Below are 10,341 nucleotides of genomic sequence, written 5' to 3'. Positions count from 1 at the left end.
ATTCAGTACCTACAACAAATAGAAAGAATAACAACAAAGTCATAGAAACAGTGCTACAAAACTATAATGATGAGCCTTGGCCCCCAAAAAGAGATAAGAGAAGTCACTGCTTCACCATCTTTGTAGAGGTGGCAAACTATAGCTATCGAACATTGCATCAAATGTCAATGTGTTTTTGATGTGCTGGATAGGTATTTGAACTCCTTCCCCCTTTTTTTTGTTCTTTGTTATAAGAAGTAGTTTCCTGGGAGAGAAAAGGGGTAAGGATTTATTGACAAAAGTAGGGGATAAAAACAAAAAAAAATTTTAATACTTTATTTAGCATTCATTTAAAATTTTTTTTAGTTCCCAATTCTCTCCCTTCCTCTTCCTCTTTAACAAAGCAAGCAATATGTCAGTTATACATGTGAAGTCATGCAACACATGTTTCTATTAGCTATGTTATATAAAATAATGTAAATGTAAAAATTATGCCTTGATCTGTACTCTGTCACATTTGTGGTTATGATTACTAACTGTATTTCCCTCCATCCTATTTTCTTTTGTTTATCTCTCTCTCTCTCTCTCTTTTTTTCTACCCTGTCCCTCCTCAAATGTCTATTTTGTTTCTGACCACTGCCTCCCTCAATCTCGTTTCCTGTTATCATTGCCACTTTCCATCCCCACCACTTTCTTTTATCTTCTTCCCTGCCTACTTCCCTGTTGGTGAGATTTCTGTAGCCAACTGAGTAACAAACGATCTTTTTCAGAAGAATTGACCACAGTAATTGAGGCTACATCCTAACTCCTGAAATGACTATAAATAATTGAAGAAATAAAGGCCTCTGGGATATGATTTCTTAAGGACAGATGTCAGTCCTAATATGAGTTCTTTTTGCTTTTATTAGTCTGGCAATAAATCTATCCATTCTTTGAGGCTTGCAAACTATATACTTGTACGAAGAATTTGTGACAATACTGTTGATGGTTTCAAATATTGAAATGACCAGGTTATCTGGGATGGAGGCAATTAGCCAGAGAAGTAAGAAATCCTTCTTGAAGTGTCACTAGGCCTAAAGAAATGAGAAATGCCCTCAAATTGTACTCAGATATTTTGTGTCATTTGAGAACCCTAAACATAACAGTTACCCTGGTAAAATCACTTGTTTTTGCATTAGTTGGAGTAAAAAAGACAAAAAATGACCCATATGAGAAAACCTATTCTTTAGAAAAATATGTTTTATTGTTCAAATTGTTTTTTAGTCATTCAGTTATGTCTGACTTGGTGATTCCATGGACTATACTGTCCATGGGGTTTTCTTGGCAAGGAAACTGGTTTGCCATTTTTTTCTCTAGTGGATCAAGGCAAACCGAGATTAAGGTTATACCCAGGGTCATACAGCTCTAAATATATGAGGTGGAATTTTGAACTCAGGTCTTCCTGACTCTAGACACAGCACTCTAGCTACTGAGCCATGTAGCCTAAGGGAGGCTAAATGACTTACCCAGTGCCACACAGTTAGTAGATACCTGAAGCAGTATTTGAATTCATGTCTCCCTGACTCCAGACCCAGATCATATCCAACGATCCATTTAGTTGCTCCAATTACTCCAATTAGATACAATAATATAGTGACTTCACTTCCTGCCCCTGCCGTCTCTATCTCTGCTTACACCAACCTAGGTGCATACACCTTCTGTCAGTCTCCTTGTGTCAATTAGTGGAAAAACAATGACAACTGAATAGCAAAGAAACCATAACCTTGAAACAAATTTCCAGGAACAAGTGCTTTGAGGAGTTTCAGAAAGTTTATGAGCATGACAGTGTGGAACTAAAGTGCAAAATGAAATTTGGAATCAACTTACCAAAGGCAGAAACTGGAAAACATCCTGTACTTTATTGGCTGTCTGGATTAACTTGCACAGAAGAAAATTTGATCACAAAAGCTGGTTATCACCATGGCCTCATTGTTGTTGCAGCAGATACCAGCCCACATGGTTGTAAGATTAAAGGAGAAGATGACTTTGAGAAGATGAGCTGGGACTTTGGTGCTGGTGCTGGTTTCTACGTGAATGCCACTGAAGAACCTTAGAAAACCAACTATAGAATGTACTCTTTTTTTTTTTTTAAAGCAATTGGGGTTAAGTAACTTGCTCAAGGTTACACAGCCAGGTGTTTCTGGGTGTGGTGCTAAGTATCGGAGCCTATTTTGATCCAGGTCGTCCCGACACTGGGGCCATGCTCTTACTCGCTGAACCACCTGGCCGCCCCTAAGCAATCGGGATTAAGTAACTCGCTCAAGGTTACACGGCCAGGTGTTTCTGGGTGGGTGCTACATGTCTGAGCCCGGATTCGATCCCAGGTCATCCCAACACTGGGGCTGGTGCTCTTACTCACTGTGCTACCTGGCTGCCCCCTGGGTCAGGACATACTCTTATGTAACAGATGAACTGCCCAAATTGATAAATGCCAATTTTCCACTGATCCAGAGAAGATACCTATTTTTGGTATCTATTCTATGGGAGACCATGTAGCTCTGATTTGTGCACTAAAGAATCCCAGAAAATACAGATCTGTGTCAGCATTCTCTCCAATCTGCAATCCAATCCTCTGTCCTTGGGGGGAAAGGCCTTCAGTGGATATTTAAGATCAGATCAAAGTAAGAGGGAGACATGTGATGCTACTCATCTTGTGAGGTCTTATCCAGATTCTCAGTTGGAAATGTTAATCAATCAAGGCAAAGATGATCAGTTCCTTAATGATGGGCAATTACTTCCTGACAACTTTATAGCTGCCTGTGTGGAATGGAAAATTCCAGTTGTTTTTCGATTGCAAGAGGGATATGATCATAATTACTACTTCATTGCAACTTTGGTTAATGATCACAACAGACATCATGGAAAATACTTGAATACATAAAGCTACATATGCAAATAATCTCACAATTATAAAAGTTACCATGTAGACTGAACTTTTGAAAAAATAGAATTATACATGAAAAATTACACCTATGAACATTCATTTCTAATTTTTGTCAAAGGTTTGCCACCTTCTAAATAAATATATAAAATCAATCAATAGAATTCCTTTTTGTTCCCTGAAGGTACCCGCATAGGACACATGTCATAACCTATAGGCATTTTGAAATCCTTGTAAAATTAAGTTTAAAGGATCACAGAATATGTAAATGACCACAGTTAACTGTAAAGAATACAGTGATTCAGATGTATTTGAGGACCTAACAATAAGTTGTTGGTCATTGGGTGTATCAGTTCTTAGAGAACTAAATTATGGAATTGTATCTAAGTAATTGATTAAAGAGACATTACAAAAAGGAAATAATATAGTGACTTCCTTTAAAAATTCATAAATATCTCTTCTGGGAAAATACAAGATTTGAACATTTTCAGAGTTAGTCTTTTTTTTTTTTTTGCCTTTTTGGAGGTCAATTGGGGTTAAGTAACTTGCCCAAGGTTACATGGCTACTTTGTGTGTGTGTGTGTGTGTGGGGGGGGGAGTGTTAAGTGTCTGAAGCCAGAACCAAACTTGGGTCCTCCTGACTCCAGGGCCTACGCCTTACTCACTGAGCCACCTAGCCACCCCAAGTTAGTCTTTTTTAAGTTAGAAAAAGAGTTCAAAGAGAAATTGTTGACAAACATAGAATTATCACAAATCAAGAGATATAGTATTCTTTTTTTTTTTTTAAAAGAGAAACGTCATCTTGGTTACTAGCTAGTGATGTCAAAAAATCAGCCTTGAATAACTTAGGGGTGCTGAAATAAAAATTGAAATCTTACCTTTTGAGGCAGTTGCTTAGGGTCCACCCAACCCTCTAAGACACACTTACAAAGGAAACCTTTTCCTTTTCTACTTAGGGAAAAAAGCATTGGAGCAATGCTTTTCATACTTTTTTTTTACTGCTATGGATCATGTGTGTGTGTGTGTGTGTGAGGATATGGACTACACCATCCTTCTGTTTCTATTTACCATAAAAAAACAACAACCCACAAATTGGGGCTGGGGGGAAGGGAAAGGGTTGGGCAGCATTTCAAGTCAGATTCCTTTGTCTTTACTCTTGGCTACCTGACCCTTGTCATTTTATAACATAAAATATATAATTTTATAACCAAATGGAGAAGGGGCTATAGGCAAGGGGTGTGGTAGTGACTGTGCCAGAGAGAACAGAATTAGAGTTTGCCTGGAACATGTTTTCATCTTCTATTTGGTGAATTTCTAACTGCAGAGTCACTCCAAGTAAATAGCTCTTCTCTTCTCACCCCACAGGGCACCAATGAATGTTATCCTTTCCTTTGGTCCAGTCCCTCAAACACGTGAATGACTCCTGCTCTCTTCTAATGATCCATGAATTACTATCTGAGAAACGCAGTTCTAGGCAAACTGGTAGAAATAATAACAGTTTTGATATACTATGTAAATACCTCAGTCATTTATTGTGAACCTTAACAGGTGAGGATTGCTATGGAATCCACTATTCTTATCAGTCTTTATCTTCATCCCCCCTACACATTCCTCATTGGGACCAGAATAACCTTCTTAGGAGCTCACCTGCTTCCTCTGACCAAGCTGTACTCTGAAAGTGACTCTTGCCTCAGTAGAAAATGGGCAAAGGGATTCCTGGCTGAGCCAGAAGGTTGCCCCATTATCAAAGGGTTTTTCTTGTTACAGCTCAGTCACTTTTCTGAACTACTCTGCTGGGTCCTGGAGCCCTCTGTTGCCCATTCTATCTGTCTGTATTCTTGACATTCCTATGGTTCAAACTGTTGCCTTGGGTATTGACCTTTATCCCTTGCCCAACAATATTCTGTTATTGTGGATTTCCTAGGTCTTATCAGTCTCTCTGGTCTTTGCCTTGCCTTCCTTTGTGATACCTCTGTGGCTTTAGATTTTTTATTGCCTCCCTGGTTTTGACCCATTGCCTTACTATATTCCCTGATTTCAGGTCTATTTGCTAGATTAGAGTTTCTTACCCTTATTTGTGTGTCATATATGGATTTCTTTGGAAGTTTGGTGAAGCTCCTTCTCAGAATAACATTTTAAATTAATTAAGTTTGTTTTAATAAATAGGATTACAAAGGAAACAAATTATATTGAAGTGTAACTTTAATATGAAATATTTCTTAAAATAAAGTTATACATTTCCGGTTAAGAACTCCCATATCTCGATCTAGATCCCCTACCTTCATCTTAGCCATTGGCTGCTGGGTATTTATTTCTCTGAATTTAGCCCGCTCTTCTTCTAGAAACGAGGTGGGGAAATCACCTGAATTCTCAACTTCAGCTGCCCTGATCCTAGATCTTTGCCCTCTATCTTCCTGAATCTTAGCCTTAGTCTATAAGGTGAAAAACTCAGAGAAAGAGAAGAGGTTAATGCCTTTGTGTAGCTTATACTGCTCTTTCCTCCTTCCTTCCTCTTATTTCCTTAGACACACATCTCACCCTGTCAACATTGAAACTTCAGCTACTGTAGTTGGAGAATGTGGCCCTTGTCTTCAGACATGGCTATCAAAACTCCTAAACAGTGGAGTCAGAAATGGGATAGATTGGTTGGGATTTCTTTAAATTGAGAAATTTCTCTTCGAGGGAAAGGGGGCCACTGAAAAGCCTTGGAGTTCTTAGAGACACAAAGCCTTAGAAACTCGGACTGCTCACACAAGAGCTAACCTTGGTCCTGTGAATGTTTCTCTTCACATCTATGTTCATTTTAATTTTTCATTCAGTTGTTTGTTTTTTGAGACAAGGTTTTCCTATATTGCCCAATGCTATTGCTGATCAGTATCTGCTCCATTTCTAACCTGGGGTGGTTTGCTTCTCCTTAGGAGGCCTGGTGACCCTCCTTCTCCTTTACCCCAGCCCCTACCCAATTTCAGGGGCTCAATATATTGGCACCAGACTTATTGAAAACACCTGATCTGTTTTAACCTTACTGCAATTCAGACTCCTGAGCACAAGTGATGTACCAGCCTTGGCCTCCTCATGCTAAGGTTCACTTTCATTTTTCATGCTTTAACTTTAGTCTGTCCTTCTACTTTGAACCTTCCCTATTTGGGGTTGCTTAATCTTGCCATTTGTGTAGGGAGCCATCTATGTCAATTCTCTTGTTTGACTAGCTCTTGCTTAACTCCCTCATCTTTCCTCTCTCTGCCCCATTTTATCTTTTTTTGTGTTCCTCTAGTCTTTTCTACATTAAGGGATCATTGATTTAGTCCTGGAATGGACCTTGGAAGCCATCTAGTTCAATCTTTTCATTTTGCAGATGGGGAAATTTAGGTCCAAAGGGGATGTGACTTATCCAAGATCATCAATCTAGGAAGTGGCAGAGCTGGGACTTGGGTCTTAGTTCTCTGACTTTAAATCCAGTGCTTTTCCCACTATAGCTCCTTCAGAACAAGGGTCTTCATCTTTTTTTTTTTTTTTGGTATTGTGAACCTCTTTGGCAGTCTAGTGAAGCCTATGAATTCCATTCTCAAAATAATGTTTGTAAATGCATAAAATAAACTACGTAAGTTTACAAAGGAAACTGATTGTATTAAAAAAACAATTGTCAAAACATTAAAATAACAAGTTCATGCAGTCCAGGTTAAGAACTCTTACTATAGAGAGAAATAGACAGAGAAAAGGAGAGTAAGAAAACAATGGGAAGGTAAAAGAAGAGAGGAGAGAAAGGAGAATGGCAGAAGGGAATGTAGTAAAGAAAGACAAAGGAACAGAAAAGTATAGGGAAAAAGAAGGAAAGAGCTAAGAGGATTTGGGAACCTAGAAAGAAAGGAAACAAGAATTTATTAATCCCCTACAATGTGCCATTTGTTGTTGTTTAGACATTTTCAGTCGTGTCTGGCTCTTCATGACCCCTTTTGGGTGTTTTCTTGGCAAAAATACTTGAGTAGTTTGCCAGTTCCTTCTCTAGCTCATTTTACAGATGAGAGAACTGAAGCAAACAGAGTTGAGGGACTTGCCCAGGATCACATAGCTAGTAAGTATGTGAGGCCAGATTTGAAGTCATTTCTTTCTGATTTCAGACCCAGAACTCTATCCACTGGTTAAAAACTAAAAGATACAATGATAATAATAATATTAATGAGAATAACTGACATTTATATAGCTCTTACTATGTACTTACACTTACACTGTGCTAAGTCCTTTATAATTATTATCTCATTTGATCCTCACAATAATTTTGGGAGGTAGGTGTTATTATCATCATTTTACAATTGAGGAAACTGAGGCAAACAAAGATTAAATGACTTACAACTACTAAGCATCTGAGATTGGATTTGAACTCAGGTCTATCCTGACTCCACACCTGGAGCTCTATCCACTGTTCCACTTCAGATTAGAAAAGAATGGAGAAAAAGGAGCCAGTCGGACAAGCAGGTGAAAGAAAAAGAGGAAAGCAGGGCAGAAGTGAAGATTTTATGTCATCCAGTAAGCCAATAAATATTTATTTTGTTGTTGTTCAGTCACAGTTGTTTCCAACTCTTTGTGACACCATGGTCCATGGCACACCAGGTCCTTCTATCATCCATTATCTCCCTAAGTCTGTCCAAGTTCATATTCTCTGTTTCTGTCATGCTACCTCTACTTCTCCTCCTCTGCTGTCCCCTTTTCCTTTTGCTTTCAATCTTTCCCAACATGAGGATTTTTTCCAATGAGTTCTGTCTTCTCATTAAATGGCCAAAGTATTTAAGCTTCAGTTTCAGTACTTGGCCAGTGAATAACCTGAATTATTTTCTTTAAATATTGACTGATTTGATCTCCTTGTTGACCAAGGAACTCTCAAAATTCTTCTCTAGCACTACAATTCAAAAGTGTCGATTCTGTAGTGCTCAGCTTTCTTTATAGCCATACATTGCTACTGGAAAAACCATAGGTTTAACTATATGAACCTTTGTCAGCAAAGTGGCATCTCTGCTTTTTAGTATGCTGTCCACATTTGGCATAACTTTCCTTCCAAGGAGCAAGCATTTTTTAATTTCATGGCTGCAGTCACCATTTGCAGTAATCTTTGAGCCCAAGAATAAAAAATCTGATGCTGCTTCCCTTTCTTTTCCCTCTATTTGCCAGGAAGTGATGGGACTAGTTGCCAAGATCATAGGTTTTTTTTTTATGTTAAGCTTCAAACCATTATTGAGCACCTACCATGTGCTAGGCATAGTGCCTGGGGACAGTACTGGGGATATAAAAAAAGTCAAAAAATACAGTCTCTGTTCTCCAAGAGCTCGCAGACTAAATGGGTAAGACTACGGGAAAATTACTATATAAAAACAAACTCTATACAGGAAATACAGAAAATGATACAAGGGAATAGAAGGCAAGGGAGAGACTAGCATTAAGAAGGATTGAGAAAGGCTTCCTATAAAATGCAGAATTCTAGCTAGGACTTGAAGGAAGCTAGGAAGCCAGGAGGCAGAGATAAAGAGGGAGAGAATTCCAAACATGGGGAACAGCCAGTGAAAATAACTGGAGCGGGGAAATGGAGAGTCTTGGGAAATATTCTTAGGATGTTGCAAAGGTAAAATTTATAGGTGTTGGCTTGGCAACAGATTAGATATCGCGGGTTGCTAGGCCTAACAACATGATAGTCCGTGGGAAAATTCTAAGCATATTACAAAACCCACAACCTTCAGGAAAACTATTTGCTCCGAGAAAATGAAAAATTTCCCACCAATATTTTTCTTATCCATGTCTATCTTTTATCCTTTTTCTCTTCCAAAATAAGCAATAACCTACCACCAAATTTCTATGTGCCTCCATTCTTCTCACCCTTTCCCCTTATCTCCATGTCCTTCTAGTTTTAATATTCCTTTCTTTCTATCTCTTCCCTTTCCTCCTCCTCCTCACTTTTTTCTCCCTCTTTCACCTACTTTCTTCTATTCCCCAGATCCCTGAGCACTGTTCTTTTTGCCCTGGTGCTCTAGTTATCTCTACCATATTATTTCCCAGACTAGTGAGCCTGCCTCAGACTTGTTTCTCTCTCTAATGGGCTGTGGAGATGGTGAGGGCTTAACGATAATATAGGAAAAAACAGTATGAATGAGGGGTGAGTTTGCCAAATATTTCATTACTTGGACTATTGCAATAACAAAACTCCTTGCCTCTAGTCCTTCCCTATTCCAAAATACACTGCTGGCAGATTAATTTTAAGATCAAAGATTTAGATTATTTGCTCTTAATTCTTTTCCAAAAAAGATTATATTTATTTTATTCTGAGCTTTAACAAAATAAACATTTCTATAATATAGTAGAATAAAAAAAGATGATCATACATGAAACTGTAAATCCACTTGCTATTCCTTTTAAATATATAATAAATTTATCATGTGGCTTTCCCCCCATTTTTCTCCCCCCCCATTTATTTGCTCTTTATTCTATGATTTTGTTTTTCTTTTTAATCAATGTACATCTCTCCCTTCATGTATCAACAGTAACATGCTTATCAAGTGAGATAATATTTCTGAGGTTTTAGTTGTACTTAGGTACAATGCCTGACATTTAGTAGGCATTTAATAAATGCTTATTTCCTTCCCCTTGACTTAATTGTTCACCTGGTAGAAATAAATTCTGGATGGAACACCTAACAGATCTTGAATGACTTATAATGCAGTTCCTCTTACTTTCTGCTACTGCTGCTGCTGCTGCTACTGCTACTAGTACCCTGACTACTACTACTACCATGACTACTACTGCTCTCTTTGATTTTTAATGGACTGAAATGGGAAGAGTACAGCAATTCTTACTGCTTCCCCAACCAGCATTCCTACACATACCCATTGGCTGAGTCCCCAGAAAGTGGTTGAATACTGTTTCTCTCAGAGTTCTAGGAGTAATCCTGAGGAGCTGGGGTTTCTAATACTGTAACACATGAGTCTCACTGCTGTGTTTCTCATTGATTATCAGGCCTTAATTAACTTTTTAGCGAAGGTTTTTAGTTGGTGGCCATAGTAAGAACAATTGTTTTAAAGATAATCTCCTCTCTCCCCACCCCACCTCTCACCACTATGGGGTCATATTCCTTTCCCTTGCTCATTCAGGGTCCCTAGGGAACGTGTGTTCAAGCTTAGAGCAAAATGGTAATGAAATATACATGCAAAGAATATATATGGCAAAGGAGTAACTTACAGCTTTTGGCTATTGAAAGTTCTTTTATAGAGTCCTCATGAAAGTCCCCTTTGTGTAGTTCTCTGCCAGGCTCCAATAGTTAAAACCTTTGTAGAGTCCATAATCTGCAATTTATTTCCCCACTTCCCAGCCCTCCATGCGGTCACGATCTTTGAAGCTGCTTTTCTTCAGTGCATCTAGTTTTTCCTGTGTGCAAACCTGATGGTCTCACCAATGTCTCTCTG

General features: G+C 38.5%; 1 pseudogene; it reads left to right on the top strand.

The window, feature by feature from the left end:
• The first annotated feature begins 1,715 nt into the window (after window positions 1-1,715).
• On the top strand, window positions 1,716-3,281 carry LOC138164153 (S-formylglutathione hydrolase pseudogene; annotated as a pseudogene).
• Window positions 3,282-10,341: the final 7,060 nt, after the last annotated feature.

This window comes from Petaurus breviceps, unplaced genomic scaffold, assembly GCF_028583685.1.
Source record: "Petaurus breviceps papuanus isolate PSGF00001 unplaced genomic scaffold, PetGlider_PUasm1.0 189, whole genome shotgun sequence".
NCBI classification, from domain to species: domain Eukaryota; kingdom Metazoa; phylum Chordata; class Mammalia; order Diprotodontia; family Petauridae; genus Petaurus; species Petaurus breviceps.
The sequence above is the reverse complement of the archived record's forward strand: the minus strand, read 5'-3'. Positions and strand labels throughout refer to the sequence as shown.